This window comes from Hesperophylax consimilis, chromosome 4, assembly GCF_061612785.1.
Source record: "Hesperophylax consimilis isolate HC1 chromosome 4, BYU_Hcon_1.0, whole genome shotgun sequence".
NCBI lineage: Eukaryota > Metazoa > Arthropoda > Insecta > Trichoptera > Limnephilidae > Hesperophylax > Hesperophylax consimilis.
Genome location: NC_142839.1, coordinates 14,910,082 through 14,934,530, shown reverse-complemented (window position 1 = coordinate 14,934,530; position 24,449 = coordinate 14,910,082).

The following is a 24,449-nucleotide window of genomic DNA, read 5'->3' as shown; positions in this document are numbered from 1 at the left end:
CGAGGAAAATAATTTCCTTCAGGGCCTATGATATCTTTAGGGATGCTTGTGGTGGTTTTTTTTTTAAAGAAATCAAGGATAGGAAGTTCTGGGAATAAAAAGGGTATGAGGGGTGGGTAGGAATCTGGTCAGCGTGTCCAGGAGTGACGTATGCTTTGCAAGGGGATGGGTAGAGAGGGTCCTTTGAGCAGTGTCTTGATAGGTACTATTAGATTGTTCTCCTTATTCCAGTGCATTCTAGTACTGGAATAAGGAGAACAATCTTTGGATCAACAACAAGGGTTGGATATCATCAGAGTATTTTATCATGTTTTAGAGAAACTGCTTTCAGACCATGTCAGGTAAGTTTTGAAATTAAGAGGTGTTGTGACTTCTTCTACTGCGTCCATCGACGTTCTCCTGAATTTTCAGTTGGGAAATCTTATATTTTTTACCCTTATGGTGTATGTAAGCATGATTTTCAAGATATTGACGATTTATTATTTTTTTTATATATTTGGTATTAAATTACCAATGACTATTCTTTGATTAATACATTGAAATTTTGAGGATGCGTCTTTATATTCACATTAAAAAGTTTTCATATTTTCCAGAAAAAATATTTATTTATTTACTTATCAATCATCAACGCCCTTTTTCAAATATCAGTGGACTTTTATTGCATATCGGATTTAATGCATATAGAGAACAAAAAAGAAACAAAAAATTATCATACGACGTGGTAGGTATAAAGGTGCATATTATTATAATATACATTTAAAAAAAAACAATTTTGAATTGCAGATAGCATCAAAAATAATAAATAATTTAGGTTCATAATACATAATTTACAAGAGCATAATACATAACACAGCAAAGTGTATATAGAGGAAAAAAAGAGAGGAACGTGTAGTTTTATCATTTTTTTATATATGTCATATGGAAGAGTAGTTGAAACAACCTCCAAAGGACAGGAAGATATTACATTTCTGAACTTAAAAATTACTCCAACCTTTACGTTTTGAAATCAAAAGTGGTATTTTGGTGAAATGAAATATTTGGGAAGCCCATCAATGATTGAATCAAAGTTCCCGGTAAATCAGGGGGCTTTCGAAGGAAGTGATTCCATTTCGGTGACTTCCTGTTTAATGGTGCGAACGGCTCGTTATTTACGTAGTTATACGCCAAGTACTCGGTCTGTATCGAACTGGGGTAGGTCCCGAGCAGCAAACAAACCACCCATACAACTCTCACCCACACTGAAAACAATAAAGCATACATAGCAAGTGGATTTGTGAAAGATCAATGATTAAAGAATCATCTACCACAATACAATTTAAACCGTTATAGTCAAATTGGTTTCTGATGACGTCGTTTCAAGTTCATCATTGACAAGGAACTAGCACACCAAATTATTGATGGGAAAAAATTCACAAGCGGCCGTTTTTTTCTCAATAAAGTGAGCAGCTTCTCTTCTTCTTGCGGCTAAAAATGGGATTGCTAGCCTTACGAATGAATTGACAGGTTTCATGATAAACTTTTAGTAAATTACGAATATCATGATGTCGGAACACGTGTTCATCAAAGTCCAAATATTTTTGTGTCATGACGAAAATTCTTTGTATCGTCATGATACAAAGAATTTTCAAGGCAAATCGATAAAACAGTCTTAAATTGGTGTTTTATTAATAAGGCCTGCTAATTTATCGTGAAAAAAGTCAATTTCTCTCCAAGTGGGCGCAGGTACTTGCTGAGTGGTAAATTAAAATACAGGAAAATCAATTTAAAGATATTCTTGCTTGTGTAGTGGTGTACTCGATGGACACAAAATATCGATTTTTTAAATCTTTTTAACGCTTAATGTTTGAATGCATTTAAAAAAATTTTACTGTAAAAAATAAAATATTCAGTGCAAAGAGTCATATAGCTTATAGAATACAGTTACATAATATTACAGTTAACTTTATTAAAAAAAATTAAAACACACAGGTTGTCAATGTGGACATCAGACATTACAATTTAAACATATTACGAGTCTAAATTTAAATGGTTTACTTCGATGGTAGGTGAAAATAATTATTTTTAATTTGACTATTATATTTTTAACTATCTGTACCCCGGCACGCATTGCTGTGGCTCAGTCTATCTGTGCAGATAGAGAAACAATAGCGCGTGTTGCTTTTACGACGAACATATGGCGCTGCTTTAAAAAAAGATGTTTTTAACTGTCATAGATGACATCTATATTATATCGTTACCTACCCAATATCTTTGACTAATACGGGGTAAAAGGTGTTTAACTGCCGACACCGAGTGAACTTTACTGTATTTTCAAACGTTGCACTATTTTCGTCAGATCTGTTATGTTTTGCCCACTCTACAACCCCAAAGGCAAAAAAGGCTTCCATTGTGGTTTACTGAAAAGCAATTTTTTTAGTCCTAATAGCACACAGAGAATATAAAATATGTTTTCGTCGACCAAATGTCAAATTTGCAGACTAGGTATTATTAATCTGTGAGGTTGAACGAAAAGCGCATTGAAAAAAAGAAAGATTTGGTTATTATTTTCTATTAAAAATAGTCTTTTGCGAGAAGAAAAATGAATATTGCTGATTTATTTAAATCTTGTTAAAAACTTGATTGCAATCCATTTCTTAATGTAATATTTCTTCATTCAGAATATGTAGGATCATGTGTTCACGCAGCTGCGTTTTTCCTGATAAACATACTGATAAAATGCGACAATATTATAATTTTTATGAACACATGTTCTACATCCTAAAAACATATGTGATTTAACGACAATTTGTTAGGAAACCTGTCATTTCATTCTTTAAAGGTCTGCAATCCCTTTTTAACAGGAATACGAATAATTTGATCAGATTTTTAATCGGTAAGTTTTCTCCGTGTGGGCTGGCGTGTACTTGTTAGTTTTCATGTTTTTTCTACCACCGTACCTTTTGATAATCTATTAAGGGGATAGGGAGGGGAAGGGAGGGGGGGATGTGTCGCGATTTTCGGGGATTAGAGCACATCCGAGCTGGCAACACCTGAACACCTGAGCGATCCCCCGTGCGATACGACTCGATTAACTGATTAATTAAACGACAGCGAGCGCTTTGCATTTCAATTTTCCTAGACATGGCGACACTGGCAATGTGACACGACTGATTTTCACGTAGGTACCTGCAGAATAATTTAATTTTTCGTAAGATATAGGTACAAACTTTTCTAAAATCTACAGGTCATATGTACCCTTTTTATGTGAGTACCGCTAACTTCTCTCAACCGTCTGTGTGCTAACTCAACACACATTTAAAAAGTGATATAAAGTCATTAAAAACGATGTAATATATTTTTTTAACCTAACCTAACCTAACCTACTTAATCCAGTTAGTAAAGTTTTTGTTCCATCACTTTCCATGACTTTATATAACTTTTTAAAGATGTGATGAATTATCATTTTGATGATTTATCCGGTCACCCTCACCAGGACGATACAGAAAGTATCTACCACTCTAGAACGTACCGCAAATATACTAGGCATAATATATTACATATTTTCAATGAATTGTGAAATAATAAAATAAAATATAGTTTATAGGCAGTAAATAAAATATACTGGCGCATGCCAGGATTTGAGGACTGTGACCACGCAAAACGTAGGTCGTCTTTCTGAACTTAAACAACCTTTAAAAAAAATGGAATCTCTACTAACAATAACGTTGAATAACTAAGAATAATTCCTGTATTGTTATATAGCACGTTCCTGTTTCTAGATTGAAATCGAACAACGAAATGCTTAAGAAAAAAATAGCCAAAACAAATCTGTGTGAATGAATGAAATGGCTACAAATAACATCATTCATAGCTAAATGGAACGGAATGCATTAGAGAGAGCTATTCATTCAAAGAATACGTATACTAGTGAAACAGTTATATTATTATGAACGCCCCTCGTTTCTACATGCATTTTTTCCCAAAAGAACCAAGAGCAAGGAGTTTGTGGCAGCCGGTGAAAGCTTATCTGACCGACGGACTTATGTACCTATGATACCTTAAGTTTGTCCACTATACCTAGTTCAGTGAAACCACGGGAGTTGTCTCAGTAACCTATCTTCCCTTTTAATTCATCTATGATGGTATTACATGTTTCGACATGTAAAGTTATATAAATTTAAAGGACGATTCTTTACAACTGTCACAAGTAACAATCATGTTATTTATTGTTGATTTACAAAGTTTTATACGTGAAATTTAAGATTTTTCTAATGTGTTTTGTTTCGAGCATGAGTATCTACCTAAACATTTTAGCATCCAAGTGAAGTTTTGGTGGATTGGTTTTATTATTTTGCTATTGTTTGGTAGGATTTGTACTTATTGATAAAAACTTGCACTTAAATGACAAGCAAGTACGATGCGATTATCGATTTGACTGGTGGTATAGTATTTGAAGTCAAACTGTGAAAAACGTTTTACTATAATACATCTTTTCAAATGTACCTTAAAACTTAGAAAACATTTACTGGCGAGGATTTAACCTTCCTACCCAGGAACTGAAGCCGACAACTCTATCAACCAAGCCAAATCCCGATTGGATAAAACCGACATTTATTGTGAATATAAACTGCTGCAACGTCAACGAATTTCAGAGAAATGAGTATATGTCCATGTGTGGCAATTTCACTGTATTGGCACCAAAAGAAGACAGAATGCATTGTCATCGACAACGGGTCTCTCTGCCAAGTTTAAGCTCGATTTGAATTCATTCACGAAAATACAGTGAAATTATAGTAGATGTTTTTAAAAAAGCTTTACGCATAGAGTTATACAATTAGAGGCGTTATTGCGTACGAATATCTTGTCGAAAAGTGTTTCACCACTAGAACACGATAAGCGGTGCGCTAAGACCTGATTCGGTAGTTTTAATTAGAGTGTTGGAGGTCAATTGGAGGTAAAAAACCTGTTTTTTCACTTCGTGTCTCATCTATGGTTTTACACGATACATACAAGTACGTACCTACTTTAATAGCATAATACCTAGCAGTACCTACCTACTATCACTACATAGAACCACAAACATACACGTCCAACTGACATTATATAAGTTACATGCTCATTTCTATTTTAATGAATATATAAGTGGGTAGGCAGTAGGAAGTAGGCAGTGGGCACATTATACCAAGGGGGGCTTACTATCATGTGCGTGATAATGAGTATTTGATGGGCGGGCCTTCGAACAATGGGAGGCGGAAGTCGCCATGTGTGGGGGCCTATCCTACCTAGCTACTAATTTTATATACCTACCTTTAGATACCTACTTAAGTAAATACCATATTGGTTCCCACTGTACAAATTGTCACGCTCTTTTTCATTAGATTCGAGAAACAAACAACGCATTTAAATCATTTTAAAATAAGGAATTGTTGGAATCGTTTGTAATATATATTTTTTCATTCGTAACATGAATAATTCTAATAACTTCTTATTTCAGAGAATTACGGGATTATCAAGTACAGTATTAATGATTGAAATATAATAATTAGTTTGTCGGTATAATCTTTATATAATATTGTCGCAATGTGCTAAAATTCACTAAAAGGAAGGTAAATGGTAATAAGAAGAAGATAAAAAGCAGACACACCCTTTTATACGATCGGCATAATCATTCTATCTCATTCTCACACGAATGTCTCTTTCATACTTTTTGACATATCTACAGCGTTCATCACGATAATTGTTTTTATAATAAAAGTTGTTCGGGTCCGTGGTGGAGTGGTTACATCCTTGACTACGAATCCGGAGGTGTTTTAGAGAATTTTATTTGATTATTCTTTTTTTATTTAACAATTTCTTCACTAAACATAATATTATAGCACATGTGCGAGTGGTAGCTACTTTCGGTATCGTCCCGATGACAGACACCCTTATTCAGAATTAAAACGTTGCTTGAAATGGCTTTAGCCGTGTTCTTATAATACAAAATTTTGATTGGAAGGAACTTGTAAATGATAACACATCAGAAACTTCAAAAGGACTCTTGACTTTTATTTGCTCTATTCCCAATTACATTGTGAATATCAGGAGATCCAAACTACCCAAGACAGACCAAGGAGGTTGTCTTTACTTATTAAAAGCGTTAGCGAAAAAGAGGAAGGTACAATGAAAATCAAATCTTTTATAATCTACTTGGGAGTTTGCACCTACCGACATCTATGTATAATTTTTACAACTAATTATCTTGGTTACATACAATTCAATTTTATCTACTCGGAGAGGTGTGAGTCCTAGATAAAAACTGCATTATTCAATTTTAAACAATACTTCTCCACCATTAGGGATGCCATAGTCTCACTTGCTCCAGACGGTTGATAGTATTATGGACTTGTATGCGGTACTCACATAAAAAAATTCGAAATCCGATTTTTTTTCATAAAAACTAGTTAAATTTGAATCAGTAGATTTAGCAATAATTGTCAATCATTTCACGAGTATTAATCGACATAGCGGTATTTTTAGTCACAATTGGTCGAAATAGGATTAGTTAAGGAGTGTTTTGATCTGTTGAATTTTGAATATTGATAACTAAATTTGTTATCAATCGTACCTAATTGTGTTAATTGTATCTGTATATATAATTGTTAATTGTGTTAAGTACATGTGTGATATACGATAAAACTTATATTACAGAAACAACGTTTGTTTTTCCATTTAAAATAATCAGTGAATCGAAATTATAACCCTTTCGGTTCAACAAATGTAGTAATGACGATCTCCAGCCATGGAAAATTATTTATATTGGCAGATGTGTACAAAACTATGGTAGGTCAAAAATTCGAGATTTATCGTTGATGTATTATATTTAGATGAGACATTAAGCGAAAAAATAGGTTCCGATTTTTTACCTCCAACTGACCTCCAACTCTCCCAACGCTCTAACTAAAACTACCAAATCGGGTCTAAGCACACCGCTTATCGAATTCTAATAGTTGAACAAGTTTCGACGAGATATTAGCGCGCAGTAGCGCCTCTAAGTGTAGCTCTATGAGATTTATGACAGATTTTGGATAGTAAAGAGAGTATTCATGAAACCTTAAAAATGTATAATATTAGGAAAACAGTCTTAAAAACATTTCCTAGAGTGTAAGACTGTAATACAAGTTGATTGACCCTACAAATAAAGGAGAACCTTTGTTTTATTAATACGTTTTAAAATTGTAAACTAAAGCTACGTATCCATCATACATACTCGTAGTATCCAAAATTTATTTATGTGAAGTGGATGGGACCGTTGAAAGCTAAAATTTCTTCAGATTCATCTGCAAGGATTTTAGAAAATAGTTATAATCTCAGTTCGATGTTTTTCATATTGCTATAGTCTTGTATTCACAGTACAATGTATTAGAATAATATTCCGTATGCATAGTCAATTTGCTTTTTCTAAACAGTACTGTTTTTGTATTCCGATTAAACCGATTACCTCAACCTCCTGAGACTTCAGAACTGACGACTGAATCATCATTATACCATAATCACTGTGCAATAATTATCGTATTAACCAAGAACTTAATTAGTTTTAAATTGATAATGATTTTATAATAGACTGACAATTATTTTAATTGAATGCTGCATACTTTGTTATGTTTGCATGCTCATTTCAATGATCTCCGTGACAGACCTATAAGCTCCCTGTATCTGAATCCAAAGTTCAAGTGGTAAATATCTGACTTCTGTAAAAAAAAAGTATATATTTTATATCGATTATAACTTAACGAAACTACCTATGTTATATTTATACCTCGTTTCAGAGAGAATGATTCCCTAATTATCCCCTTGAGATTTATTTAGTAACTAAATCTGAATAGATTATTAGGTCCAAAGTCCCAACACCTATCATCATCTTATTTTTCCTATTCCTACTAATTTCAGACAACTATGGAGAAAAATGATTCTGTTAACAAAAGTGGCAGCATTCCTACTTCCTGAAAAAATATTAATCATTCAGAATATATCAAGAACACATGTTCTTTTCTTAATAGATATCATAATAGATATCATGTCCTCATAAAACATTCGCTTTTGACTGATATTTTGTTAGGAACTCTTTCAATTCCCACTGCCTGCAGTCCCATTTTTAACAGGAAAACGAATAATTTGACCAGATTTTTATTAAATTAACAGTATTTCATATCAGTAAATTTTCTCTTTGCACTAGGGGGATCCACTGGTTCCGAGCATTAGAAACTCTGTATTATGCTACTGTATTAGAATCCGGGTCAAATAATTTAGATGTGTTATAATTTAGATTGTCATTAAGAGTCAACGAAATTAGGGATTTGGAGTTACTTTTGACAGTCAATTACATTTTGTAAATCACAACTAACAAAGGCATGAAGATATTGGGATTTATAATCAGAACTATCAAAGATTTCGATTGGTTAGAAGTTATAAAAATCGTATTCAATATAAGAAATATCCAAATACGCGTGCAGCAAATTTTTTTATTGTTTATTATGTTTAAACTACAAATACAATAGAACACAAATTCACCTTAAGTATCGAAATATTTATTAAAAGTATACCTGAATGAAATTTTTTGATAATAATAATATTTGGATAATTTATATAGCGCCGTTTTCGCGAAAAATCACCTCAAGGGCGCTGAAGCATAAAAAAAAGTGGGTGTGTCAAGCCTACGCAAGACAGAAGTGAAACTTCTAGTTTCAGCTGATGCTTGGCGTGGCGCAGTTCGCTGGTGTCTGAGAGAGAGGAAAGAAGAGAAGAGAGAGAACGTTCGTGAGCGGCTCCCCCACCTCAACAAGGTTTCACTTCAAAAATGCCACAGCCGAGAATCGAACCTCGCTTAACTGATTGAAAGCCAACCACGCTGAGCACCAACTGTAAGCAAAGCCGCATAAATTGATTATATTATGTAGGTTCTGAAAATATGAGAGCTTGTTATGTTTTATAATGTTACCTACATCACACCCAAAATATAATATATTTTTAAAAATAATGTACAATGTACAGAAATAGAATCCCACACAAGATCGCGTAGTGCGCTCTAGCGAACGGATATTTTATCAGAGGGAGATAGTTTTAATTTTTTTTTCTGTAAATTATTACATATTATCAAAATAAATAAATTAATTAAATAAATGTAATACAATTATCATAACATACGGATTAGATAATAATTTTAATCCAACACAATAACGCAAAGCGCGCTCTAGCGGAGTAATGTTTTATCACAGTGAGATAAGTGTTTTTATTATTTTGCAATATTATTTTCTTTTAAAAAATGTTCTGACCTACTAAAAAATAAGATATTGAATGAAAAAGGCGTTAAAAACAAAAAAATAATGTGCGATGGCCGAGAATCGAACTCGGATCAACTGCTTGGAAGGCAACTATGCTGACCATTACACCACCAACGCCAGTTGTCGGGATGAGCTAAGAAGCATTTATATGTTACTTCAAAACTTTGACTAGATCAAATGAACTTTAATCGGTGGTGGGGGTACCCGCATTTTCGTTTCGGTCATGAGTCGGTTTTACTCCGGTCCTCGAAATTGCATGACGCGCGTAAAGAAGTTTCACTTCAATATTATTATTTAGGAGCATCGCACAGCATCGAGGTATTGCATATATTTATACATTCTTCTTATATTTCACTTATAAATTATGTGTTATGAATCTATATTATTATTTTAAAGCCATCTGTAATTTAAAAACTAGTTTCTGATATTTTTTCTTTCTCTTTTCTCTCCTTTCTTATATAATACTACATTTTAATGCAACTTTATATTTACAATTTACTATGTTTATTTTTATTTTATTTTTTGTTACTTTAATTTATTTTTTAGTACATCAAAATACTTGTTGTCTCTGTATTGTGCAGTAAATCATTTAAATATAAAACTTTTTAAAAACCCGTATGTACCTATGTGAGAATTCACCATGCCTTCGAAAGGCTTGATACGAATATATTCAAGATTGGACTTTTATTCCATTTTAGGTATCTAGATGTCCAAATACCAAAAATAACCAACACACATACTAATGTAGGTTGTGGATCTTTCTGCGAAAGATTTTAACTCCGTAAATTTAAGTTTCATTTACAAAATTAGAATTGATGTGTCAAGAATTAGGACGTATTTTGGTAACTTACATTACTGATCAAGAAAAAATATTTACGAAAAACGTTTTTATGAAAGATATATAAAAATATATTTTTCATGTTTTTTTATCATTCTGCAGCAATTAACTTTGTTGTGTATTATTTACATAAACTTTCATTTCCCAAATCCTACAATTATCTTTATTATGTGTTATTTACATAAGCTTTCAGCTTCAGATATCCTACAATTATATTTTTTCTGTGTTCTTCACATAATAACAACAACAAGTGTCACAGTGAACACATACTTTTTTTTTGCTCCACAAAATTTAACAGTAAACATTAATCTAAGGTCTCTATGTAGTGATTTTTATTACAAAAACTCAACTAAAATCTAAACTTAAACAGTGAAATAATAGTTGCAGCTGCCTAACTGGTAACTCTTTATTTATAACTTAATATCTCAAATCTCAACTGTCACCAGAGCGCATTAGACACACACAAACAAACGCCATACAGAAGGAAGTACTACTGACATACACATTCAGAGTATCGAAGTGTGCAAGTGAATTGCCCATCTAACTTGTCACAGAGAACTCAAGTGCAGGGTTGTCACCGCTATATTATATAAAATAAAATTAAAATAATTTTATAAATTCCAACTTGCAAGATGAGTGCCACAGATGCTCTTTCTTATATCAATAAAGCGAAAGAAGAAATTAGTGCTCTATACAGTAACATAACGGATCCCGCTTTAAAACTAACTAAAGATCAGATGACCAAACTACTCAATAAACTGTCCAACCTCTCTGGCACTATGTTGGATGTAGGTGTAAAAGTTGGAATTCTCGAGGGACAGGTCAAGTCGTACGAGCACATGGTCTCTTCAAAATTGTTAGATTCAAACTCATCACAAGAATCCACAAACTCATCAACTGTATCAATGTGTGAAGCTGCCGATGAGCTCGAAGAGAGGAAAAAACGGTCAAAAAACATAATTATTTTTAACTTCCCTGAAAGCTCAGCCAGTTCCCATATAGAAAAAAATACTGATGATACAACGAGAATCTTAACCACACTAACAACTCTTAACTCATCCATCACCCGAGCCAACATAACAACTTTTCGTCTGGGAATCACAAAACCTGACAAACCTCGACCTCTTAAAGTCATCCTTGACAGTTCCATCCAAGCCATAGACATACTGAAGAAAAAGAACAACATAACCGAATACCCCGGTATTAAAATTTATTCAGACCAAACCCCATTTCAAAGAAACTATCTCACCAAGCTACGTTTAACACTAGAACAAAGAACCAAAGATGGTGAGATTGGACTCACAATAAAATACAAAAATAATAAACCTGTTATTGTAAATAGTAACCCAAAAAACTAAAACCTATCATGGCTTACTACCAGAATATCAGAGGCTGCCGCACAAAACTTAGTGAGTTGAGATCATCGATTCCAATCCATCCCTTCCATATATATTTCCTGACTGAAACTTGGTTGGATCCGTCCTTTAACACAGAAGAACTAGGCTTCACTTCACACAACACCTACCGCTTAGATAGAAGTACCGCCACCAGCACCAAATCAAGAGGAGGAGGTGTATTAATATCAGTCACCAAATCTATAACTTCATCCAGGCTAAAATGCAAACGCAAAAATATAGAACAAATTTTCCTACTACTCAAGACGAACCTAGGAAAAATCATTCTTGGATGTGTTTATATTCCTCCCGGATCAATTACACAAAATTACGTAAACCACATTGAAGATGTAGAGGCCCTCAAGCTCAAATATCCGGAAGCTAGAATGCTGCTAATCGGCGACTACAATACTCCCAATATAGACTGGATTACCCATAGCGATAACTCAACAACTCATTTTAATACATCTGCTAATGCTCGTGAAATTATAAATATGTCAAATTTCCTAGGTCTTAAACAAATTAATAACGTATACAACTCTAATCACCACTTACTAGATCTTGCATTTAGTAGCGATCCTTCAGTAAAATTATGTAAATCCATAGACCCCCTTCTTCCCGAAGATTCCCACCATCCTCCCTTAAACATCACCATTACTAACAACTTCCTAAACATTTACTCTAATAGTGTTCCTAAATATTCATACAATTTTGCAAGGGCAGATTATCCACTGATAACAAAATACTTAGAAAGTACAGACTGGTCCTTTTTAGACAAAAACACAAATGTTAACCAAAATCTTGAATCTTTTTACTCCATCATCAACACGGCTATTGAAAAATATGTTCCCTTAATTCAATTCAAACCATCAAAGTTCCCCAAATGGTTTAATAATGACTTAAAACACTTAATAATTAACAAAAAAATCTGGCACAAAAATTTCAAAGAGAGCAACTCTATCTCAGACTACAAAATATTTCATAAATATAGAACTGACTGTAAAAAGCTCTCCAAAAAATTATATCAAACATACATACTCAACACAGAAAAGTCTATTCCTTCAAATACCATAAACTTTTTTACACATGTAAACTCACTAAGAAAAAACAAACCTAGCCTACCAACATACATGTATTTCGAAGGGAAAAGTAGTAGTGATACTAATGACATCGTTAATTTGTTTGCCGACTTCTTCAAAAATGTTTACGATAATGATATCCCAAATGTTCAACTTCCACCCTTTCATCCAAAGGAATCGGTCCACATTCCCGCTTTACATATAAATGTTCTTGATGTTATACGCAAAATAAAAACACTCGACTTAAAGAAAAAAGCGGGTCCTGACAAAATTAGTCATGCCTTTCTAATTAACTGTGCATCAATAATAGCCAATCCACTATGTCATATATTTAACCAATCATTAAATTCTGGCTGCTTCCCCGACCTATGGAAAAATTGCTATCTAACACCTGTATTTAAAAAAGGCGATATTCATGATGTCACTAATTACCGACCCATTTGCATGCTCTCAACTATCCCCAAACTGTTTGAAAAACTTATCCTCGATAAAATCTCCATACATATTAACAACATCATTGTAACTAATCAACATGGATTTATGCCAGGCAGATCCACACTAACAAATCTCTCCTTATATGAAAATTTTATAGCATGTTCACTCGAAAACAAAACCCAAGTCGACTCAATATATACAGACTTTGTAAAAGCGTTTGACAAAGTTAACCATAAAATTCTTCTCAATAAACTTAGTCAAATCGGAATTGAGGGTAAACTATTGGAATGGATAAAAAGCTACTTAACAAATAGAAATCTACAAGTAAATAATAATTCTAACCTTTCACACAAATTCATAGCTACTAGCGGTGTACCCCAAGGGTCACATTTAGGCCCAATACTGTTTCTCCTTTTCATAAACGATATTGTTACTGTATTTGATAAAAATGTTGAAGTGCTACTTTTTGCAGATGACCTTAAACTATTTAAAATTATAAAAACAATAAATGACTGTATTCAAATTCAATTAAATTTAAATAAACTTCAAGATTGGTGCAAAACTAACAAACTTTATCTCAATATTAGTAAATGCCATATTATAAGATTTTTCAGAACAACACAACCCCTTAACTATCAATACAAAATTAATAATGTTTCTCTCGCCTCTGTAAGTGAAATTAACGATCTCGGCATTATTTTCGATTCAAAATTTAACTTTCTTTCACATGTAGAAACAGTCACCAACAAAGGATTAAAAATGCTCGGCTTCATTCTCCGAAATGGCAGAGACTTTAAAAATATTTCAACACTAAAAATCTTATATTCCTCACTTGTTCGAAGTCAAATCGAATATAATTCTCCTATTTGGTGTCCTTACTTTAAAATCCACTCCGACTCTATTGAAAAAATTCAGCATAAATTCCTAAGATACATTAACTATAAACTCGGTCTACCTATAGAATCAATAAATTACAATCACTTGATGAAAGAATTAAACTTACTTAAACTCTCAGATAGAAGACTTATTTCCGATTTGACTTTTATTTTTAAAATTGTCAATGGTATTATAGACAGCCCTGATATATTAAGCCTAATTACCTTCCATATACCCACTAGAACCACTCGATCCAAAATTCTTTTTAATTTCAATAACAATATCAGGACTGAGTCATTTAGAAACTCGCTTATACCTAGATTGCATGCAGTTGGCAATGCTTTCTCAGAAGTAGTAGATGTGTTCAACTGCACGGAATATAGTTATAAGAAGGCTATAATAACATACCTCTGTCGTAATTATCAATGTTATTAGGCATAATACCAATCTATTCATAAGTTATCACAGAACCTAAACTGTGCACTTACATCAGATATCAGACAGAAGAGTGTTATCTAATAATTGTATATACTTAAACAAAACTATAATTTTTCCCAAAACTGTTATGAGATGTCTTACTGACAGCCCTGATTCAATAGAGCTTACTCTTAGTTCTCAGCAAATTCAACCAAATTCAATATTGAAGATAACAATAACCTCAATACTAAACTACTGTACGGATTGAAAACAAAAATGCTATTGTACCTATGTATACCAGATGTTATTCTTGTTTAATTTTCAACATAATTTCTCAGTAATTATTCTGTTTAACATAATACTGTTTCGCTCCTGTAAACCACTGTAAACATAAATCATGTATATTGTAAAAGCCTTTTACGGCGTCTAAATAAATAAATAAATAAATAAATAAATAAATAAATAATCTTTTAGCTTTACAAATCCTACAATTGTCTTTGTTCTGTGTTCTTTAAATATACTTTTATCCTCACAAATCCCATAATAATAATATCACGTGATTTTTCTGGACGCTACTCAACAGTATGTGAAAATATGCATATGATTCCATAATCCAAAATTCTTAAATCTTTGGTATTATTTCCCATTCTATATTATTCACTTGATTATTTCATCCCCATCACAAATATCACGTGAAACAAAATACGGCTCTTATAATATTATAAGAGCTGTATTTTTAATATAATTTTAGTAATAACCTAAAGAAATATCTATATGAAGTAATGCGGACGATCGATTATTAATATGAGAGTATGGAATGTATCGAGAGCATCTCCTATCCTCTTCATATCTTCCTCTTCCTCTCCCCTTCCTATAAACCTAAATTAATTTTAAGATATTAAAACTTCATTTCCAATGAACTTTAGTATCAAATAATTCTGTGACTTGACTTCAGTTAACTTGTATATTTATCATTGTATATTATGTAAAAGCTTTTTGTTTCTTACAAATGAATAAATAAATATTATAAAGCCGATATAAAGATGCGTCGCTTTTTTTAAGAGAATTGTTATCTTTGAAAGAATTACCATAACCATTACAATGATTGATCTGAGGTGTTATGTTTTTTAAAATTGACTCAGTTGTGTATTTTTGTCGACCCATTTTAAAACCGACAGATTTTTATCATGTTACTCCCTTGACAGAAAAAATATTTCAGCCCATGGGGCGGTCTCTTTCGTTGTTGGCTGGCAAAGTAGGCACTTAATGAATAATGTATCAGTTTAAATATGATTTAAAACATAATATTGTGTTTGAAATGTTAGACTGAAAGAAAAATGTGACTTGTATAATGTGGTGTAGCGACAAATTACATATTTATTATATAGTTGACTTGGACGTAGGAATATGTTAAATTGTATATGAAAACAAATACAAAGTACGTGTGTTATTGTACTTCTAATACGAACTGACTCATGTAAAAATGAATCTGTCTAAAATTGATAAGGGTGGGGAAACCAGAGAAAGAAATTTGAAGGGATTTAAAGAGGTTTTAGGGGAAAAAAACTGCATTAAAAACACACTTATTTGATTATAATTTTAATAAATATTATTTCAAATTAAGTATCAGTTGTTTTAAAAATCGGCTGATAATCTCGTGGATTATGTTGAAGTATAATTTTACCTAATGATGTTCCCCTTGTAACTTGTAACATGAACGCGTAGAAGAAAAACTTAAATGAACCCTTTTAATTTTCTTAACGGCAGAGTTGGAGTAATTAAGATAGATAACGATAAGTTAAAATAAAACTATTTGTCGGGCTTACCAAAATATTTGTTTCTTCAAGGAGTTTGCTGCAGTAAAGTTGTCAGTAATACCTTCTCATTATTCCGACAAGTGGCCGCGGGCGCCACTGGTGCGGGATAGTCGAGTCTTTACTGAAACCACTTGAACAGGAGCTTTTAAGGGAATCACCTGCACAAAAAGCTTCCTCGAAGTCAAGTGTGCGGCGTGTAAACAATGTAAGTTTAATTCTACAGAGGTAAACACCAGATAATTTAATGAAGGCAGTTCATTAACCAAGTGAACGACAATTTAATGTTATCATGCAAAGTGTATTTTACACATCTTATAAGAATATCCAAGATTGATAACATGATTATTTTAATGCTGTAGGATTTTGAAATTTTGTTTGCATATACATATTACTTCGAGAAAATATATGGTTGCAAATGAATTTGTGAAAGAATTTGTTTATATTTTGGTACCTATGTTTTTTCTTATTTTAAGCATATATCGTAGGTAAAGCATAGACAATAACAATATTTCCAATTTTTTATTTAGAAAATTTTTCAAGCAAATAAATTGTTTTTAAATCTTTATTATTGCTCGTAGGTGTCAATACTTAACTTACGTTAGATGATGTATTGTTGATATTAAAAACATTCTTCTTTTTTTTTAATACATGAGAGTTTAAATAGTCCCTAACAAACCATCACGCCGTTTCAACGCAGGGGTAAGCAGAGAGGAAGGACCGCCAAGCAGCTCGGTCTTGGCACACACTTCTTGCCATGATCACATTCATACATCGTCTCATACATATCTTCCATTATTCTGATTCTTGAAACTCCAGTATCTGATTCACTTGATCTTGCCATGTCTTCCTCGAGGCGTTCTCGACTTATCTTACTGTTCATAATCTTTTTACACTTCTTTCTTCGTTCATTCACATTTCATTTGTTCATATACATGCCCAAAACCACCTAATCTTACTCGTTACGCCAACATCAGTCTTGCATTCTTTGCGGATACCCACATTTCTCATATGATTTTTCCACACATGTAATACTTGCGGGTTAAATAAAAAAATTCGTTAGAATCTCAAAGCGTAAATCATTTTATGACTATAATTGAAGATAGTGAAGAAATTAATGATGTTATATATATAGCACGTAACAAATTCCTAAATTTACCACTACGAGATAAAAGTAATGGATGCACAAATAAAAGATAAACGACGAATTAAGATAGCAGCAATGTTGTCGGCATTTACATTTCAGGGTGACACTTGGGCCTAAGCAGACATTAAAATATTTATTTTGGGAAAAAGTCGTGTTATAGTGTTTACAAGATATTGTAATGCAAGCACTGGGTACTGTTCTCTCGTGTACTAGAACACTCGAAAGTTTTTATGAAAGCGTTTTACCGATACACGTGTGTCATCGCCTGGTTGTAATTGCTGTGATCCTATGCGACGAGAATGTTTTATAAATATTTTTTAAAAACCCTTTAAGAATTGTTAAATTTATATTCTATGATCTTGGTTGAATGGAATAACATCATCACTCTAATCCGAAGAATTCAAAGTCCCTATATAAGACTTAAGAAGAACGGCTGCGTGAACTTTTCCATACAAACATTAAATTTGGATTTGACGCTCAAATACTTTACTGAATAATTCTTTCTTAAATCATACGGTATAGCTAATATCTAGTACAGATATGTGCTTCTTTATTAATTTGTATAACTTAATATATAAAATCATGTGTCACCATGTTCGTACACGCTAATCCTCGAAACCGCCCAACCAATTTCAATGAAATTTTGTGGATGTGTATGGTTGGTTCCAACTTTAAATATACGATAATTTTGGACACGATTGTTGTCGCTGGTGTCTAGATCTAAAATTATTAATTTTTTTAACGATTTTTTTTTGGCTTGATCATCTAAAAATATATACAACCACAAATATCCCCCCTTCATATTTTTTTAATGCGGTTTTAAGGATTTTTTGTACAGGTTAAAATGGTCGTAATTAATTTTTAAGTTGTGTAAGCTATGCATATTGGCAAAAGATGGATTGACAAAATATTGTTCATCAAATGGCACTACATAAAATTAAAATTTATTACTATAATTTAAAACAACAATTTTGTTAAGACTTAAGAATCAATCTTCGTTTAACTCATTAATAACATTTAATTTTTTCTTCCATAATCGATTAAAATTTTTCATTATTTATTACACTTGAACATGAGATGAATAACAAATTTACATCAAAAGTGTTTTCTATGGATTGTATTCGTACAGAGATCTGTCACACTGTGAAAGACATAAACTTTAAGGCAGTTTTAAGAGTATGGTACCAGTCACATTTTGACTTATTTTCTATCATACTGAACAATAATCACAATCTGCTGAAATGATTCGTATCAAAAGAAAAGTTAAAACAATATCTACTATGGATGTGACTTGCGCATGTATTCTATGTATGTCAAATGCATAAAATATACAAAAATAAATGAAGTCTATATAAAATGCGGTCTACAATGAAGTTCGTCTGTGGCAGGACAACGTTTGCCGGGGCCCACTAGTTAAATTATAAAATATATTCCATAAAATAATTAATTTTTCCTTGATTTTTGAGGCAACTGACAACTTTGGTAAATATAAAAAATATTAACTACCCAACGTACTATGTAAATATAAATTAAAAAATAATCCACCTTGAAAAATACGTTCTTTGGTGGAAAATTTGATATTTATGTTCGACAAATTTGTGTTCAAATGTAAATAGGTCGTTAGTAATAATTTAAACTTTAAAAAATGGTAGAACGGTATAATATATTTGAAAATTTTCTTTATATTCAATTATATTTACATAAAAGGTAAGGTAAGATTACTTTTTAAATGAACATCGTAATCTCACGAATAATTGCCAAAATTTACTATAAAATCGTGAAAATTCGATTTCCTTAATGACCTATATACAAATACTTAAACTACACAAATAAATAAAGTAGCAAATTTTCGTATTAGGCGTTTGCTAAACCTTTTGATTATAATAATAATAATTCAGTTTGATTCAGATCATAATAAATAAGCAGTAGGTATTTGTTTTCTCCGTGCATATCAACAATAGATTCTTAATAAATAAGCAGTATTTGTTTTCTCCGTGCATATCAATAATAGATTCTTAATAAATAAGCAGTATTTGTTTTTCCCATGCATATCAATAAAAGATTCTTAATAAATAAGCAGTATTTGTTTTCTCCGTGCATATCAATAATAGATTCTTAATAAATAAGCAGTATTTGTTTTCTCCGTGCATATCAATAATAGATTCTTAATAAATAAGCAGTATTTGTTTTCTCTGTGCATATCAACAAAAGATTCTTAATAAATAAGCAGTATTTGTTTTCTCCGTGCAAATCAATAATAGATTCTTAATAAATAAGCAGTATTTGTTTTCTCTGTGCATATCAATAATAGATTCTTAATAAATAAGCAGTATTTGTTTTCTCCGTGCAAATCAATAATAGATTCTTAATAAATAAGCAGTATTTGTTTTCTCTGTGCATATCAACAAAAGATTCTTAATAAATAAGCAGTATTTGTTTTCCCCGTGCATATTAACAATATATTCATATTTATTTTATTTTTTAAATGCATGTTTTTATATTTTAATGGACATTTACAAGACATTGATGCGTTGAATCACCATACAATGCAACTTCCTATTTCGTGGTGACCAATACATTATACTTATTTTAAATAAAATGTAAACAATACAAATTAAGAGAATTACAAATTATCAATTTGGTAGGCGGGAATGGGTACCGCCGCCCTGGGAACCATTTATTGGATGACCAACACCTCTGCCACAGGTCACCCCAAGTGGTTCGCTACGTTTGGTGACTTAGCAGGGGTGCCCGGGTTCATGGGTTAAGGTTTGCCCAGGTCTTGGTGGCGGGTGCGTCGGCCCACCTTCTGCGTGGCGGGCCGGTTGGGAGATGCTGGTTGAGGGAGACCCTTTACAACCGGTTACCGCTGTCCGGGCCGCTCGATAGTACAGGGGCCCGACCCTCAGGCTCACGACTAAGGGTGGGCTGCCCCATCAGCGAGTGTAAAAACCCCGCCACTGCTGTTGTGCCGGTTCGTGACCGGAGGGGACCCAGCAGCAGCGTTTGGGGCGCATTGGATGCCCTCTCCAGCCGGACTCTCCCAGCCTATCGCCTAGCACCGCAGTGGGTGGGCTGGAACCAAACGCTCATCACTCCTGGACAGCCTGAACCCCATATTCCTACCCACCCCTCACACCTTTCCATTCCAGACCTTCCTTTCACTTCATACCCTTAAAAACAAAAAAAAACAAAAAAAAAAAAAAAATTAAAATCATGAATATACATAAAAACAAACATAACATCTTTACAGCGGCGAGTAGCAGGCGTCCCCGGTGCGGGCCAAAACTGTTGGTAAATTTTGCCAACATTCGCGGCCTGCACACAAATTTAAATTCCGTCCATCACCATCTTTTGTCCCAACGTCCCAACCTTCTTTTCCTATCCGAAACTCAGATAGCCGAGCCGCCAGACTCCTCCTATCTGGACTGCCCGGGCTTTACCCTCGCAAGCAAATTCCGACTGAAAGGAGGAGTCTGCCTCTATAGTCGAGCTGACGTCAACTGTGTGCGACTATTGAGTCTGGAAAACTCCAGATTCGACGTAATGTGGGTGCGCGTCAATCTTGCCAGTACGGCAAGATTCTACGCATGTCTATACCGCTCACCGAACCATAGCGAATCAGACACTTCCGAGCTCTTCAAACATTTGAGCGATACTATTGATGATCTCTTGCCCCGCTACCCTTCGGCCGAGTTTGTTGTTCTGGGGGACTTCAACGTTCATAACGAACCATGGTTGAAGTTCTCAGGCCCAACGGACTCGGCTGGCCGACAGGCGGAATCCTTTGCCATTTGCTACGGATTAGAGCAATTGGTTCAGGAGCCTACAAGGGTTCCTGATGTCCAGACTCACCGCTCCAATCTGTTAGACCTATTCTTAACTACTGTGCCACACGGTTATAAGATTGACGTCACAGCGCCTCTGGGATCATCTGACCACTGCCTAGTGACGACATCAATCCCCGTTAGCCTCAGACCAACCAATGAGAGGCTGAGGAGAAAAGTGTGGCACTATAGGTCAGCAGATTGGTTCGGTATGCGGGCCCATTTCAATGCTTTTCCGTGGTCAGCTGTTTGTTTTCGGACTTAGGACCCTTCAAGATGTGCCCAGGAGATTGGTGAAGTCATCAAATCGGCGATGGATGGCTTCATACAATCGACTACTAAAGAAACTGGTGTGGGCTCAAAGCCGTGGTTCAGTCGACAATGCTCCGAAGCAGTTCGACGAAAAAACGCGGCTTACCGAGCCTACAACACATCTCGAACGCCCGAAAGCAGATCAGCATACAACAAATCGGCAAAGGAATGCAAGAGAATCATCAATAGGTCAAAATTCGAACACGACCTGCAGATCAGCAAAAAGCTGGCTGCCTGCCCGCATGGCAGCAGAGCATTCTGGTCGCTTGCGGGCTCAATAGGTCGAAATTTTTGCAAACCCAGTTTGCCACCTCTTACCAGACCTGACGGCTCACTAGCAAACACCGCCACCGAAAAGGCAAACCTTTTAGGGAAAATTTTTGCGGAAAACTCGACCCTCGACGACGGGGGTGCTGTTCCGCCGTCGGTTCCTCACTGCGGCTTCTATATGAAAAAGCTGAGGATCCGGCATCGGGATGTACTCCACGTCATACGGGGGCTCGATGTTAACAAAGCTAGTGGACCTGATGGAATACCTGCCCTGGTATTGCAGAGGTGTGCTGCGGAAATAGTTCCAGTTTTGACAAAGCTCTTCAAAATGTCCCTGAAGTGTGGCACTGTGCCCTCTGGTTGGAAAAAAGCGGTAATTCACCCTATTCCCAAGAAAGGTGACCGCTCCAACCCGGCCAACTACCGCCCCATAGCGATCACATCAGTTCTGTCCAAAGTGATGGAACGTGTGATCAACGACAAACTGCTCACATACCTCGAGAAGAACAAAATTATCAACGACCGTCAATACGGATTCCGGCGGAACCGCTCGTGCGGTGATCTTCTCGCGTATGTGACGCATGTTTGGGGGCGGTGCCTGGAACGTCACGGTGAGACCCAAACGGTCGCACTAGACATATCCAAGGCCTTTGACCGGGTCTGGCACCGAGGACTTGTCAACAAATTGCATTCTTACGGACTTCCCGCATCCCTGTGTACGTGGATTGCTGACTTTTTAAGGGATAGGTCGATTCAGGCGGTTGCTGACGGTTTCACCTCTTCCTCGCACTCCATAAATGCTGGCGTCCCACAGGGATCGGTTCTGTCTCCGACTTTGTTTTTGTTGCACATCAATGACCTTTTGACATGTGCACCGATTCATTGTTACGCGGATGACAGTACAGTTCATGATAGCTTTTTGTTTGACAAGCCCCCAAAGGGCACACAAACTCCAACGGCTCGGAGGGCTTTGAAGCAGAGAATGGACGGTTATCTCGAGAGTATTTCCTCCTGGGGTAAAAATAATCTCGTCGAATTTAATGTTTCAAAGACCCAATCCTGTCTGATTACGTCTAAAAGGGATCCAAATGATAATCTAGTCTCCTTCAACGGAAGCAATCTTCCGAACAGGCCTTCCATTGATATGCTTGGTGTAACTATAAGTGACCAGCTCAGGTACGGGGGCTCCATCGAAGCTAGAGTAAAGTTGGCCTCTCAGAAGCTGGGCGTACTGTACAGGGCCCGCAGATACTTTAATAGTACACAACTGCTCACCCTGTACAAATCGCAAGTGCGCCCTACTGTCGAATTTGGCAGCCATCTCTGGTCTGGAGCCCCAAAATACCTGAAAAAAACCCTTGACTCTGTGCAGAAACGGGCGGTCCGTTTGATAGATTCCCCAATCTTAACAAACGGACTGCAATCTTTAGAGCACAGGCGTCAGGTAGGTATGCTGTCCTTGTTCTATCGGTATTACAATGGAAGATGCTCTGAGGAACTAGCGTCATTGATCCCTTCGGCACCGGTGCGTAGTCGGGATACACGCCAAACGCGCGCCCAACATTTGTACACAGTTGACACTTGTCACATGAGAACGGGTCGCTTCTATGATTCGTTCTTAAGTTCAACAGCTCGGCTGTGGAACGAACTGCCGGCCTCTGTGTTTCCTCCCTCCTACAACATGGGACTCTTCAAGACCCATGTTCACTCCTTCCTCTCCACAAAAAGACCCTCCACACAGCATCCCCAAAGATGACATAGGCCCTGAGGGAAATTATTTTCTTCAGGGCCTCCTGTGTGGAGTAAATATAAAAAAAAAAAAAAAAAAGTCCTTACTAATAAACGCTTTTCAAACCGTACACAACTGATAACCAACCCTTAATGTGGAATAAATGGATGTTTCTCAGTAATAGGTAATTAATAATTGTAGTACGTGATAGGTAATTGTAATATGTACTTCATTTGTCAAACACCTACCTGCTAAATAAATTGTTTTTAAATTACTCGATAATTAAAAGAATCAACTCAAGATTTCGTCCTGTCCATTATTATTTCTCCATGTACCTATTCTATATAAATATGTATTTTATGAAATTTCTCTACTAGGTAGTAAAATTTGGTTTTACTTCAACAAAATGATTTTTTTAATGTTCCTACCTATTTTATTCTATTATACACATATCTCGTATAAGTAAATTATTTTAATAGTAAGATGGAAAGAAATTACAACGAAATTGTACATAATTTTAATTTCGTTAGGAGAGAAATAGTTACTATATTACAACTAGATAATATTTAAAATGATGAAGCCATTAAATAAAAAACATATACTGTACAAATTAAACATAAAAAATGTTAAAAAAATACACACACTAAGCATCTACACATTACCAAACACGGCAATCTCGAAATATTTTCTGAATTAACTTTTTTAATAAAGAGTTCATTGATTTCAATAAAAATACCAATAAGGGTTATAAGCTACACGAAATCAAATCTCGTGGAAGGCTGCTACTTTATTTGTCACATTTGTTTGTATTATTCGAAGACAAACATGTTAGGAACATTCGGTGGATATTGCGGATTGCGGGCGACCCTCGAACGTTTAGAATAAGTAATTTTGTCAGAATCGCACACGTCGGAGCAAACAACAAGCCGATCGCATAAAATCAATCCTAAAAAACACTTTGACGCGTGCAATATTCCAATGTGGTACTGGCCAATAAAAGTGTTTTGAGATG